Source organism: Rhineura floridana, chromosome 6 (assembly GCF_030035675.1).
Source record: "Rhineura floridana isolate rRhiFlo1 chromosome 6, rRhiFlo1.hap2, whole genome shotgun sequence".
NCBI lineage: Eukaryota > Metazoa > Chordata > Lepidosauria > Squamata > Rhineuridae > Rhineura > Rhineura floridana.
The window spans coordinates 11,521,088-11,533,626 of NC_084485.1; positions in this window are offsets into that span (position 1 = coordinate 11,521,088).

The following is a 12,539-nucleotide window of genomic DNA, read 5'->3' on the forward strand; positions in this document are numbered from 1 at the left end:
ATTCATTTTTTTTATTGTTTTGACTTCATGTACACACCAGTGGGCAGAGCAGGGCGGTGATGACCAAAGAGTTTTGAAATCAAGATGGCTGACCTCTGGCTGCCACTACTCTTGTTTTCCTCCTCCCTTGCAGTTATTTGCTTTCCTTGTGTCATTTGTGGATGTTCTTGGATCTCACTTTTAGGCAAAGGGAGAAGAGACACGCTCTGTTGCTTTATAGGTTGTGATGGCTAGATGCTCTTTTCTTATTACTCTGAAGTTTTACAGTAAAAAAGGCGGCAGCTGAGGAGGTGAGACTGTTTGGGGGCAGAAACACTCTCACTGTTCTGCCGGTTCCAGAGCGTCTCTACCTCTCGTCTGAAAACGGGAGCATAAGACACTAGTCAAACCCCGCTCCGTTTTACTGCAGAACCTGGTGGGTACAGCTTGAGTGTATTTTTTTAAATATTCAGCTTCAAAGCAATTTCACAATTGATCGGCAGATCAACCTTTTCCCTTCCAGGTGTGGCTAATGGAAACGCTTTGCCCTGGTGACTAGGGTGTGTTTACAGTCTTGGAATCTTTCAGGGAAACTGAGGCAAACAGGAGCCAAAGAGAGGAGGATACGTATGAAGGGAAAAAACCCCCCAGAAGTCCCCAACGGGTCTGCCTGTCCCCTTCCTGCTAGGAAGGCACTGCGGGGAAAGTGTGAGATGCCTCCAGCCCCCAACCTCTTGTTTCCGGCTTTCTTTTTTCACAGTGCCTGGAGGACACCACTTGCCTCCCACCTACAGCCAGTTTAGAAGTCCGTGTGAAGCTAGTTTAAAGGACAAACACATCCGATCTCTAAAATCCCAGATTTTGGAGTAAAAAGGGGCAGAGTTTGAATAACATCATGGGTCCCTGGATTCACAATATAGAGGCAGAGACGCACTGAAGCCAGTATAGCTACAAGAGTGTCTCTACCTCACATTAATGCAATCTTAATTGATTTACCATATGGGACGTGCAGCACAATCCTATGCATAGCACAGCCTCTCTCTGTTCAGTTGAGCTTACTCCCAGGATGCATATAGGCAGTAGTGCAGTGGCAAATTCAGAAGTGCAGGGTCTATTTATGATAGTCACAGCCATGCCCCTCCCTTTTTGACAGCTGGGTTGAGAATGAGATCCTTTTTAATGCCTTTTCCCACCACAACAGACATCCCTAGGAATCAGTCAGAATGAAAGAGGAGAGTGTTATTTATTTATTTATTTAATATCATACCCTTGTTCCCAGTAGGAGCCCAGGGCAGCAAACAAAAATGCTAAAAGCACTCTAAAACATCTTAAAAATAAAAGACTTTAAAACATATTAAAACAAAACATCTTTAAAAAAAATTTTTTTTAAAGCTTTAAAAACATATTAAAAAGCAATTCTAACACAGACGCAGAACGGGGGCAAGGTCTCTTCTTAAAAGGCTTGTTGAAATAGGAAGGTCTCCAGTACACGCTGAAAACATAACAGAGGTGGTGCCTGTCTAATATTTAAGGCGGGAGATTCCAAAGTGTCGGTACCACAGCACTAAAGGTCCATTTCCCATGTTGTGCGGAACGGGCCTCCTGGGGATACCATCTTAGCTGCAGAGCGCAGTTATCAACTGGATATAGAAGAGGTAAGATGGTCTTTCAGGTATTCTGGTCCCAAGCTGCAAAACCAGAACTTTGAACTTGGCCTGGTAGCTAATAGACAGGCAGCACAATTCTTTCAGCAATGGGATAAGATGCTGGCAATATCCTGCCCCAGAGAGCAGTCACGCCACCGCATTTTGCACCAGCTGCGACTTCTGGACCAACCTCAAGTACAGCCCCTCATAGAGCGGTTATAATAATCTATCCTGGATTACTGTAATGTATCATAGTGTTAGCTGCTGAAAAGAGTATTCTCAGTGGCTGATCTACCTCCTTTCACTCTGATTGGCTCAATCAGCAGGGAAGGACAAGGAAGCATGTTAGAAGACTCTTCTCAGTGGCTAACACACTCCCCTTTCATGCTGATCGGCTCGTAGGATGCTGGAGACATAGGGATCCTGCTGGGACCCTGCTCCCAAAAAAGTAAGGGGTGCAAGACCCCCAGAGATCCCAGATGACAACAGCCCTATGCAAAGGATTGCAGCAACTCACTCACTAGGAAGTAAACCTCAAGGATGGGTGAATCTGTCAATTTCAGTTTCTCTCAGTTTCCATCATGTTTTCACTCTTCAGTTCTCCACATTTCCCAGAGTGGTTTACCAGTCCCTCTTCCCAGGGAACTCTGGGAATTATAGTTCTGTGAGAGGAATAGAGGTCTCTTGAAAACTCTCAGCACCCTTAACAAACTACAGTTCCCAGGATTATTTGGGGGAATCCATGAATATTTGAAGTGGTTTAATAGTGCTTTAACTGCATAGTGCAGATGGAGCCACTGCCACACAGAGAGTAGGCAATATTGGGTGTGTGTGTGGATAGTGTCAGTAGTTTAGTTACTAGGTGGCACTGGATGTAGTAGTATCTGGGTGGAGTCCAGAGTTTCCTGTTGCTGTTTTGTTTTTTTCTAGCTAGGTGAGTTCATTTTTGTACTATATTTACAGCATTTATATCCCGCCCTTCCTCCCAGTAGGAGCCCAAATGATAATAACGTGTGCAGTTTCAAGTTTCCTCCTATTGTATTTATCAACATTTTTATAGGTTGCTTTTTAGTGTTGATACCCTCTCATAGCGGTTTTCATACAATGTTAAGATGCATCTATATCATCTATCTAATCCTGGCGGCTCCTACTGGGAGGAAGGGCGGGATATAAATCAAACAATAAAATAAATAAATAAAAAATTTTTTTGTATGGCATCGCACCTGTAGTCACGTGACAGCCTTATAACTAAGGGAACATGGCGGTGGCAGCGAAGGCCTGCAACTGAGCAGAGGGAAGGCGAGCGGGCAGGGAGGCCAGACTGGGCAGAGAGTGGGAGAACAAGCAGGTAGCGGCAGCAAGGAAGGAGGAAGGCGGACGAACAGGCAGGGAGGCGAGGCCAGGCAAAGAGTGGGAAAACGAGCAGCTCTTTGCTGCCACTGCTAAGGCCAGCCAGCCAGCAAGCGAGGACAGAGGGAGCCTGGGCGAGCCGCGGAGCAACAGGACGGGGCAGCCTTCCTGTGCAGTTTGCCGGGGGGGGGGGAGAGGTGCCTTGGCCTGGGGGGGATGCCTTGGCAACCTGGTGAGGGGGGAAAGCTGCCTTGGCGACCTGGGGGAGGGGAGGTTGGTGCGCAAAGCACGCAGTTGCGGAGCCCCTAGTGAATCGGAGTGAACAGACATGGTTCCCATAATCCCATCATGGTCGAATCTTTGCAGGACTGGGCTGATGAATGGAGGCTGTGCTGCAGTTTAAAGCACTCTTCAGAAACGACAAGGTAACATGACGGGGGAAGAGGCGGCTGGTGTTAAATATAGCACCCAGCTGGCTTGAGTTTTCCGGGCTGTCGCTTGCACATCAGGGTGTATTTTTAAATCCCTGACTCCAGTTCGAGGGCATCAGCAGACCTTGGAGATTTCAGCCACTCCGTATGTTTTCTTCTTCCCCCGTCTCACGTGTGCATGTTGCCCCTCCCTAGGCCTGCATAATAACGATGGGGGCCGAGCTAGGGTCGTGATCTATAGATACCAAGGATTGGACCTGAGACCTTGTCTATCTATTTCACGTACTCTAAACTCAGGGCCCATCCAAAATATTTTTTAATTGTGCATTCATGAGGATTTGTGCTCATGATGGTATCGGGCAGGGCTGTGCACAGCTCCCCCAATCCGGTGCCCCAGGCCAACCCAGAAACCACCCACTCGGCCCAGGTTTGGTAGTGAATTAGTTCAGGGGCCAGGGCTAGTGTTTAATTAGAGTTTTTTTTAAATAAAACTTAATTAAGCATATACTTGGGAGGGGAAAGGAGATGTTGCGTTTCCTTCCTCTCCCCCTCCTGACCAAGAGCGTTTTTCCCCCTTTCCCTGCAGAGAAGCCACTTTATTATTATTATTATATATTATTATTATTATTATTATATAATAACACAGCACTGTCAGATGCACTGTACATAACATAAGAACATAAGAAGAGCCTGCTGGATTAGGCCAGTGGCCCATCTAGTCCAGCATCCTGTTCTCACAGTGGCCAACCAGGTGCCTGGGGGAAGCCCGCAAGCAGGACCCGAGTGCAAGAACACTCTCCCCTCCTGAGGCTTCCGGCAACTGGTTTTCAGAAGCATGCTGCCTCTGACTAGGGTGGCACAGCACAGCCATCACGGCTAGTAGCCATTGATAGCCCTGTCCTCCATGAATTTGTCTAATCTTCTTTTAAAGCCATCCAAGCTGGTGGCCATTACTGCATCTTGTGGGAGCAAATTCCATAGTTTAACTATACGCTGAGTAAAGAAGTACTTCGTTTTGTCTGTCCTGAATCTTCCAACATTCAGCTTCTTTGAATGTCCACGAGTTCTAGAATTATGAGAGAGGGAGAAGAACTTTTCTCTATCCACTTTCTCAATGCCATGCATAATTTTATACACTTCTATCATGTCTCCTCTGACCCGCCTTTTCTCTAAACTAAAAAGCCCCAAATGCTGCAACCTGTCCTCGTAAGGGAGTCGCTCCATCCCCTCGATCATTCTGGTTGCCCTCTTCTGAACCTTTTCCAACTCTATAATATCCTTTTTGAGATGAGGCGACCAGAACTGTACACAGTATTCCAAATGCGGCCGCACCATAGATTTATACAACGGCATTATGATATCGGCTGTTTTATTTTCAATACCTTTCCTAATTATCGCTAGCATGGAATTTGCCTTTTTCACAGCTGCCGCACACTGGGTCGACATTTTCATCGTGCTGTCCACTACAACCCCGAGGTCTCTCTCCTGGTCGGTCACCGCCAGTTCAGACCCCATGAGCGTATATGTGAAATTCAGATTTTTTGCTCCAATATGCATAATTTTACACTTGTTTATATTGAATTGCATTTGCCATTTTTCCGCCCATTCACTCAGTTTGGAGAGGTCTTTTTGGAGCTCTTCGCAATCCCTTTTTGTTTTAACAACCCTGAACAATTTAGTGTCGTCAGCAAACTTGGCCACTTCACTGCTCACTCCTAATTCTAGGTCATTAATGAACAAGTTGAAAAGTACAGGTCCCGATACCGATCCTTGAGGGACTCCACTTTCTACAGCCCTCCATTGGGAGAACTGTCCGTTTATTCCTACTCTCTGCTTTCTGCTTCTTAACCAATTCCTTATCCACAAGAGGACCTCTCCTCTTATTCCATGACTGCTAAGCTTCCTCAGAAGCCTTTGGTGAGGTACCTTGTCAAATGCTTTTTGAAAGTCTAAGTACACTATGTCCACTGGATCACCTCTATCTATATGCTTGTTGACACTCTCAAAGAATTCTAATAGGTTACTGAGACAGGACTTTCCCTTGCAGAAGCCATGCTGGCTCTGCTTCAGCAAGGCTTGTTCTTCTATGTGCTTGGTTAATCTAGCTTTAATAATACTTTCTACCAGTTTTCCAGGGACAGAAGTTAAGCTAACTGGCCTGTAATTTCCGGGATCCCCTCTGGATCCCTTTTTGAAGATTGGTGTTACATTTGCCACTTTCCAGTCCTCAGGCACGGAGGAGGACCCGAGGGACAAGTTACATATTTTAGTTAGCAGATCAGCAATTTCACCTTTGAGTTCTTTGAGAACTCTCGGGTGGATGCCATCCGGGCCCGGTGATTTGTCAGTTTTTATATTGTCCATTAAGCTTAGAACTTCCTCTCTCGTTACCACTATTTGTCTTAGTTCCTCAGAATCCCTTCCTGCAAATGTTAGATCAGGTTCAGGGATCTGCCCTATATCTTCCACTGTGAAGACAGATGCAAAGAATTCATTTAGCTTCTCTGCAATCTCCTTATCGTTCTTTAGTACACTTTTGACTCCCTTATCATCCAAGGGTCCAATTGTCTCCCTAGATGGTCTCCTGCTTTGAATGTATTTATAGAATTTTTTGTTGTTGGTTTTTATGTTCTTAGCAATGTGCTCCTCAAATTCTTTTTTAGCATCCCGTATTGTCTTCTTGCATTTCTTTTGCCAGAGTTTGTGTTCTTTTTTATTTTCTTCATTCGGACAAGACTTCCATTTTCTGAAGGAAGACTTTTTGCCTCTAAGAGCTTCCTTGACTTGGCTCGTTAACCATGCTGGCATCTTCTTGGCCCTGGCGGTACCTTTTCTGATCTGCGGTATGCACTCCAGTTGAGCTTCTAATATAGTGTTTTTAAACAACTTCCAAGCATTTTCGAGTGATGTGACCCTCTGGACTTTGTTTTTCAGCTTTCTTTTTACCAATCCCCTCATTTTTGTGAAGTTTCCTCTTTTGAAGTCAAATGTGACCGTGTTGGATTTTCTTGGCAATTGGCCAGTTACATGTATGTTTAATTTAATAACACTGTGGTCACTGCTCCCAATCGGTTCAACAACACTTACATCTTGCACCAGGTCCTGGTCCCCACTGAGGATTAAGTCCAGGGTTGCCGTCCCTCTGGTCGGTTCCATGACCAACTGATCTAGGGAATAGTCATTTAGAATATCTAGAAACTTTGCTTCTTTGTCATGACTGGAACACATATGCAGCCAGTCTATGTCCGGGTAGTTGAAGTCACCCATTACTACCACATTTCCTAGTTTGGATGCTTCCTCAATTTCACATGTCATCTCAAGGTCTCCCTGAGCATTTTGATCAGGGGGACGATAGATCGTTCCCAGTATTAAGTCCCTCCTGGGGCACGGTATCACCACCCACAACGATTCTGTGGAGGAGTCTGCCTCTTTTGGGGTTTCGAGCTATATAAATTTTATTTATATAAAATAAATCAACAAAAACAAGTCTCTACCCCAAAAGGCATACAATCTAAATAAAATAAAACGAAGACAACCAAGGAAGGGAGAGGAACAAAAGCGAGGCCTCCAAATACACTTACTCTAAGTATCCAAATTATAGAAAATAATAAAAGCCCCTAAGCTGAAATTCCAAATGCCTTTAGAGAAAAGGAAGGTTTTTAAATAAGGCTTAAAAACTGGCATTGAGGGAGCAGTCCGCAAGTGCCCTGCGAGCCAATTCCAGGAATACGGAGTGGCAAGACAACATGGATGTAGTCTCGCTAAAGAGCAAACATCCCTGGGATGGGTAAGAAGCACAGAGTTTGAGGAGTGGAGATCCCGAGCAGGGCTAGAATGAGAAATAAGACCTGAGAGATAAGGAAGAGCCAGGTCGCATAAAGTTTTAAAAGTTAAAACAAGAACTTGTACTGACTTCTGAAATAAATAGGGAGCTGCTTGTGAAGGAGCTCCCTTGCCCCCCTCAGGATCGATGCCTCCACTCAACAGCTGTTGATAATGATGCTTCAGCGCCGGTGGGGCATGAGACAGGAAGGAGAGTCGGGCCGCATTGGGCTCCCACCTTTTCCCGGGAAGATGCAGCTGGTGATCGGGTACGTCTTGGCCTTGTCACAGCATTTTTTGCCACTCCTTCCTGCCTGATCCCCAACCACCTGAGAGTGCTGGACCACTCTGGGCTGCTTGGCCTGACCTACAGCAATCGGGAGCTGTCTCAACCTGATTCGGCAAACGTCTGGAGTCCACTGAATCAACCTGATTCGGTTTGAGACTTAGGCCTTGGATGAATCTGGGGCCCAGCCCTCGTATCAGGGCACTTATATGTGATCCTGCATACAACAATGTTTGTGCCTGCAAAGGTTTTGGGGTGACATACTGCTTTGTTTCCAAGCAAAGCATGTCCTGTAACTTCCTGCTGAAATGCTGCAATTTTTTATACCACAAATGGTCTGGTTTGTTTATTTATTTAGTCCTTCTTTTGTTGCACTATAGCGCAAGGGTGCTTCTCTGGATGGCAGTAATGCTGTATCATTCTGGAAGCATCACTGAACAGCTAATAAAGTGGAATGATGTGTGGGCGGTCCAGTATAAATCCACCACTAATGCACCTGCAAAAAACAAAAAAACCCCACAAATCCCCAGTTTCAAGGAGCTGTTAAGCTATAGCCTCTTCCCTTATAAGGAGGAGCTATCTTGAAGGGGGGCATGCACTGGATACTACACCTAGGCCACTGTAGACCACTACTTTGTAAATCTTGGTAACAGCTCCCCATAATCTTGGATAACACAGCTACTTGAGCCATGAGGAACCTGGCAGTTCTCTGCTACCTAGGAATGTCCATTGCCAGAGTAGAGGGACTGCCTTCTATTAAAAAGAATAAATACTACTACTACTACTACTACTACTAATACTAATAATACTAATACTAATACTAATACTAATAATAAAATTTATATCCCACGCTTCCTCCCATTAGGAGCCCAGGACGGCAAACAAAACCACTAAAAACACTCTAAAACATCTTTAAAAACAGACTTTAAAATATATTAAAACATCTTTAAAAACATATTAAGGCATATTTAAAAACATAAAAAAACCCTTTCAAAACATCTTAAAAAGCAATTCCAACACAGATGCAGACTGGGAAAAGTCAAACCAATGATCCATCAAGCCCAGTGGTACCTCTGCCTACCAGGAGCTAGCCAAGGTCTTCCAGAGTTTTCCTCCTTCCCACCTCCTGCTAAGTCAAGAGGGACACAGCACTGTTAACTGTGGAAAAGCCAGTGGTGGATGGTGACTATTGGGACTGGTAGGGTGGACGGGAGGGAAGCCAAGAATAGGTGAAGCCAGAGCCAATGACAGGTAAAGCCAACTCATGCTAGTTTTGTCCCCATCCGCCTCCCTGCTGAATTCTACAATGGCAACACTGAGACTTGAGAAGTAGGAAGGTGATAGGCTGGACCATCCCCTGAACTAGATCTAAGTTAAGAAGGCAGAGGCAGGGCTGGCTGAAGGCAGACCAAGGTTGGTGGGGCAACACCCCATTTGCCCTAATGGGCCAGCCTCCACTGGGAAAAGCATTCTTTTCTTTCTAATATTAACTCAGTGTTTTTCTTGTAACCCATTCTGTGTTAACCCCCCTGCTGCTTCTCTGCATCCCACAGCAGGGCTGTTGTCAGCACCTGGGATGCTTGGGCACTTGGGCTGACATCTTCATCTCAGTTGTGGCCCCCGAACTGTGGAATAGTGTTCCCGATGAGGTGTGCCTGGCGCCGACATTGTTATCTTTCTGGCGCCAGGTTAAAACTTTCCTCTTTTCTAAGGCATTTTAATCTAACTTTAATTTTAATTTAGTTTTTAAAAATTTGCTGTAACTGATTTTAGATCTTTCATTCTTTATACTGTGTCCTTGCTGTATTATATTATGGGTTTTTATTGTATATATTTGTATTTTTTTTTGCTGTACACCGCCCAGAGAGCTATGCTAGTGGGGGGGGTATAAAAATCTAATAAATAAATAAATAAATAAATTGACCTCAAGGTCTCATTCCTCGTCATTCACCGCCAGTTCAGACCCCATTAGCATGTGTGTGAAATTCAGATTTATTTGTTTGTTTGCTCCAATGTGCACCAGTTTACACTTCCTCACATTGAACCACTCTGGAGAGATCCTTTGGGAGATCCTTCCAATCCCTGTTTATTTTAACCCACCTTGAACAACTGAGTATCATCTGCAAACTAAGCTACCTCACTGCTGACCACTAACTCCAGATTATCTGTGAACAAGTTTAAAACCACAGGTCTCAGTACCAATCCTTGGGGCAGCCTTTCCCAACCAGTGTGCCTCCAGATGTTGTTGGACCACAACTCCCATCAGCCTCAGCCAGCATTGCCAATGGTCAGGAAAGATGGGAACTGTGGTCCAACAACATCCGGAGGCACACTGGTTGGGAAAGGCTGCCTTGGGGACTCTACATCCCTCCACTGAGAGAACTGTCTGTTTATTCCTACTCTCTGTTTCCTGTTGTTGATTCACAAGAAAACCTCTCATATTCCATGACTGCAAAGCTTACTCAGGAGCCTTTGATGAGGTTTTTGGAAGTATAAGTACACAATGTCAACTGGATCCAGTGTTAGCATATAAACACATACACACAGTACCTTTCTCCACATGTCTTTGGCAGATGTGTATTTGACTCTGCTGCTTTGACCTCTTTCAATTGCTGTTACGTGCTCTTGCACATTGGAATGATCACAAACGTTTGGGGAGATGGTTTGGGCTCCTTGGGACTATGCCGCTTGCCCACGGCTGCACAGGTGGCAGGGCACGTAACCCCTGAGCCACTTGCTGTGGGGGTGATCTTTAGCTGGCCCTTGACGCCCAGGAGACACGAGCGGGGATTTGATTAGTATAATTTTTATTCCTCCCAAAAGGAGCGGCAACAAAGGCCATCAGACTGGCTCCATCCTGGTTCAAGTGCAGCCCATCTCATTTGTACAGGCCTGGCTCTTCTCAAAATCTTCCCCAGTGCCCAGCAAATCCATACCCCTTCTCCTGACACCACAATCTCATCCGTATGTTGAGACTACTGAGCTGTGCCTGTCTAGCTGGCCCTACATGGGGAACAGGTAACATTTCAGCGAAAGCCATCTTGAATGTCCTGGCTTTCAGCTTCCTGCTGAGCAACCTAAATTTCGGGCCCAGTATTGTGCAACTACATTTCCCCACATCACTGGTATGCACCATGGCCACTGACTCTTACCCAGCACTATCAGCCAGGCCAACTAGAGGATGCCGAACATCTGCAACCTTTGCAACAGGCAGGTCGTCATGTGGTCTATTCACCCATTACAAACCCAGTTATCTATGTCTCTAATGATTGAATCACCCACTACCAGGAGCCCCCCCACTCCAGAGAGGAGTATCTTTAGCACGAGATGATAACTTCATGATAACTGAGGGATGGAACTCTTGTAAGGGATCATTTCCCTCTTCCTTGGAGTGACAATCTCTTTCTGCGTTCTTTGTGACAGCAGGGGAGCTATCACCCTGGTAGTAGGACGCAGTTCTCACATCCCTGAAGGCCTTGTCCGCCAACTTATCTGCCCCTCTCAGCTTCTCCAGGACACCCACCTTGGCTTCAAGGAAAATAATTTATTCCCTCAACGTCAGGAACTCATTGGACCTAGCACACACCCACAACTTCTGTCCAGAAGGCAGACAGTCATATATGTGATATACTGTCGGGTGTAGTGGTCCAGGGTCTCAGGGGGTCTTGGACCCCTCATTTTCTTGGGAGCCAGGACCTCGCAAGGTCTCTATGTGTCCAGAATCCTATCAGCCAGTAATAATGAAAGGAGGGTATGTTAGCCACTGAGAAGAGTCTTCTAACATGCTTCCTTGTCCTTTCCTGCTGATTAGAGCCAACCAGAGTGAAGGGAGGTGAGTCTGCCACTGAGTAGCTAACACTCTCCCCTTTGATGATTATTGACTCTTAGAAATGTCTTGTTGTGGGAGAAGGCATTAACAAGGATCTCATTCTCAACCCAGCAGCAAAAAAAAAGAGGGAGGAGTGTTGCTGTGACTATCATGAAGGGACCGTGCACTCCTGAATTTGCCACTACACTACTGCTAATGTACAATACATTGGGTAGCCCCCACGCCCCTGCTGGCTCTCTGTCTGCATATCTGTTATTGTTGCTCTTTATTCAGTTAGTTTATTTGAATGCTTGAGATTTGCTAGGTCAAAGAGGGGGGGCAAACTAATCTGCCCTGCCCCCCTTGCCCTGCTGCTGAACTCACTCAGCTGCTTAACTCGCTTGTTACTTTGGCTTGACGCTTTGTCACTTGGGCTGAGATTCTTCATCAGCTAGGTCTCCCTGCTTGCTTGCGGAGCGGGCTCATATGCTAGTTGTTTCACATTTATGGCCCTGGCTAGTTTCTCCCTGCTGATGATGATCAGGATCAGGAAGTCCTTGCCTGAAAAACACGAGGAGATAAGGCTGAATTATTGGGCTCACTCAAATTCCAGTGAGTAGGAATTTGGAAGATGGATGTATTTAGGTCAGGTTAGCGCTCTGGGAACTGGGATTTTTGTCAGGGGAGCAGACAATGGGCAGTGATTAATTGGGGATTAAAGAGAAGGTATGGGCAGTTGAAGCCTCTCTCAGACTCCCTGTGGTTGTTTGGTTTATTTAAAACATCCCTGAAACTAGCTTTTTAGTTCAACTTCAATAACTTTTAATGGCTACTAGCTACGGCCCCCCTCCATGTTTTGGTGGGGCCTTGAGAGAAACAGCTGGCACTTGTAGTATGGCCAGCAAACAGAACAGTATTCTGAATTTTGCATCTGGCTGGAAGAAGGGCTCTTTGGGAGTGGAGCCTCCAAGGGCATGCTACTTATTTTTGGAGGTACTGATGCTGCATTAAATATGACCACTGTCATTTGGGAGGCAGTATACCTCTGAATGCCACTTGCTGGGAGGAAGGGCGGGATATTTATATATATAGTATATATAGTAAAAAGACAATGCTGGGAAAAACAGAAGGGAGTAGAAAAAAAGGAAGGCCAAAGAAGAGATGGATTGATTCCATAAAAGAAGCCACAGACCTGAACTTACTAGATCTATTCTGTC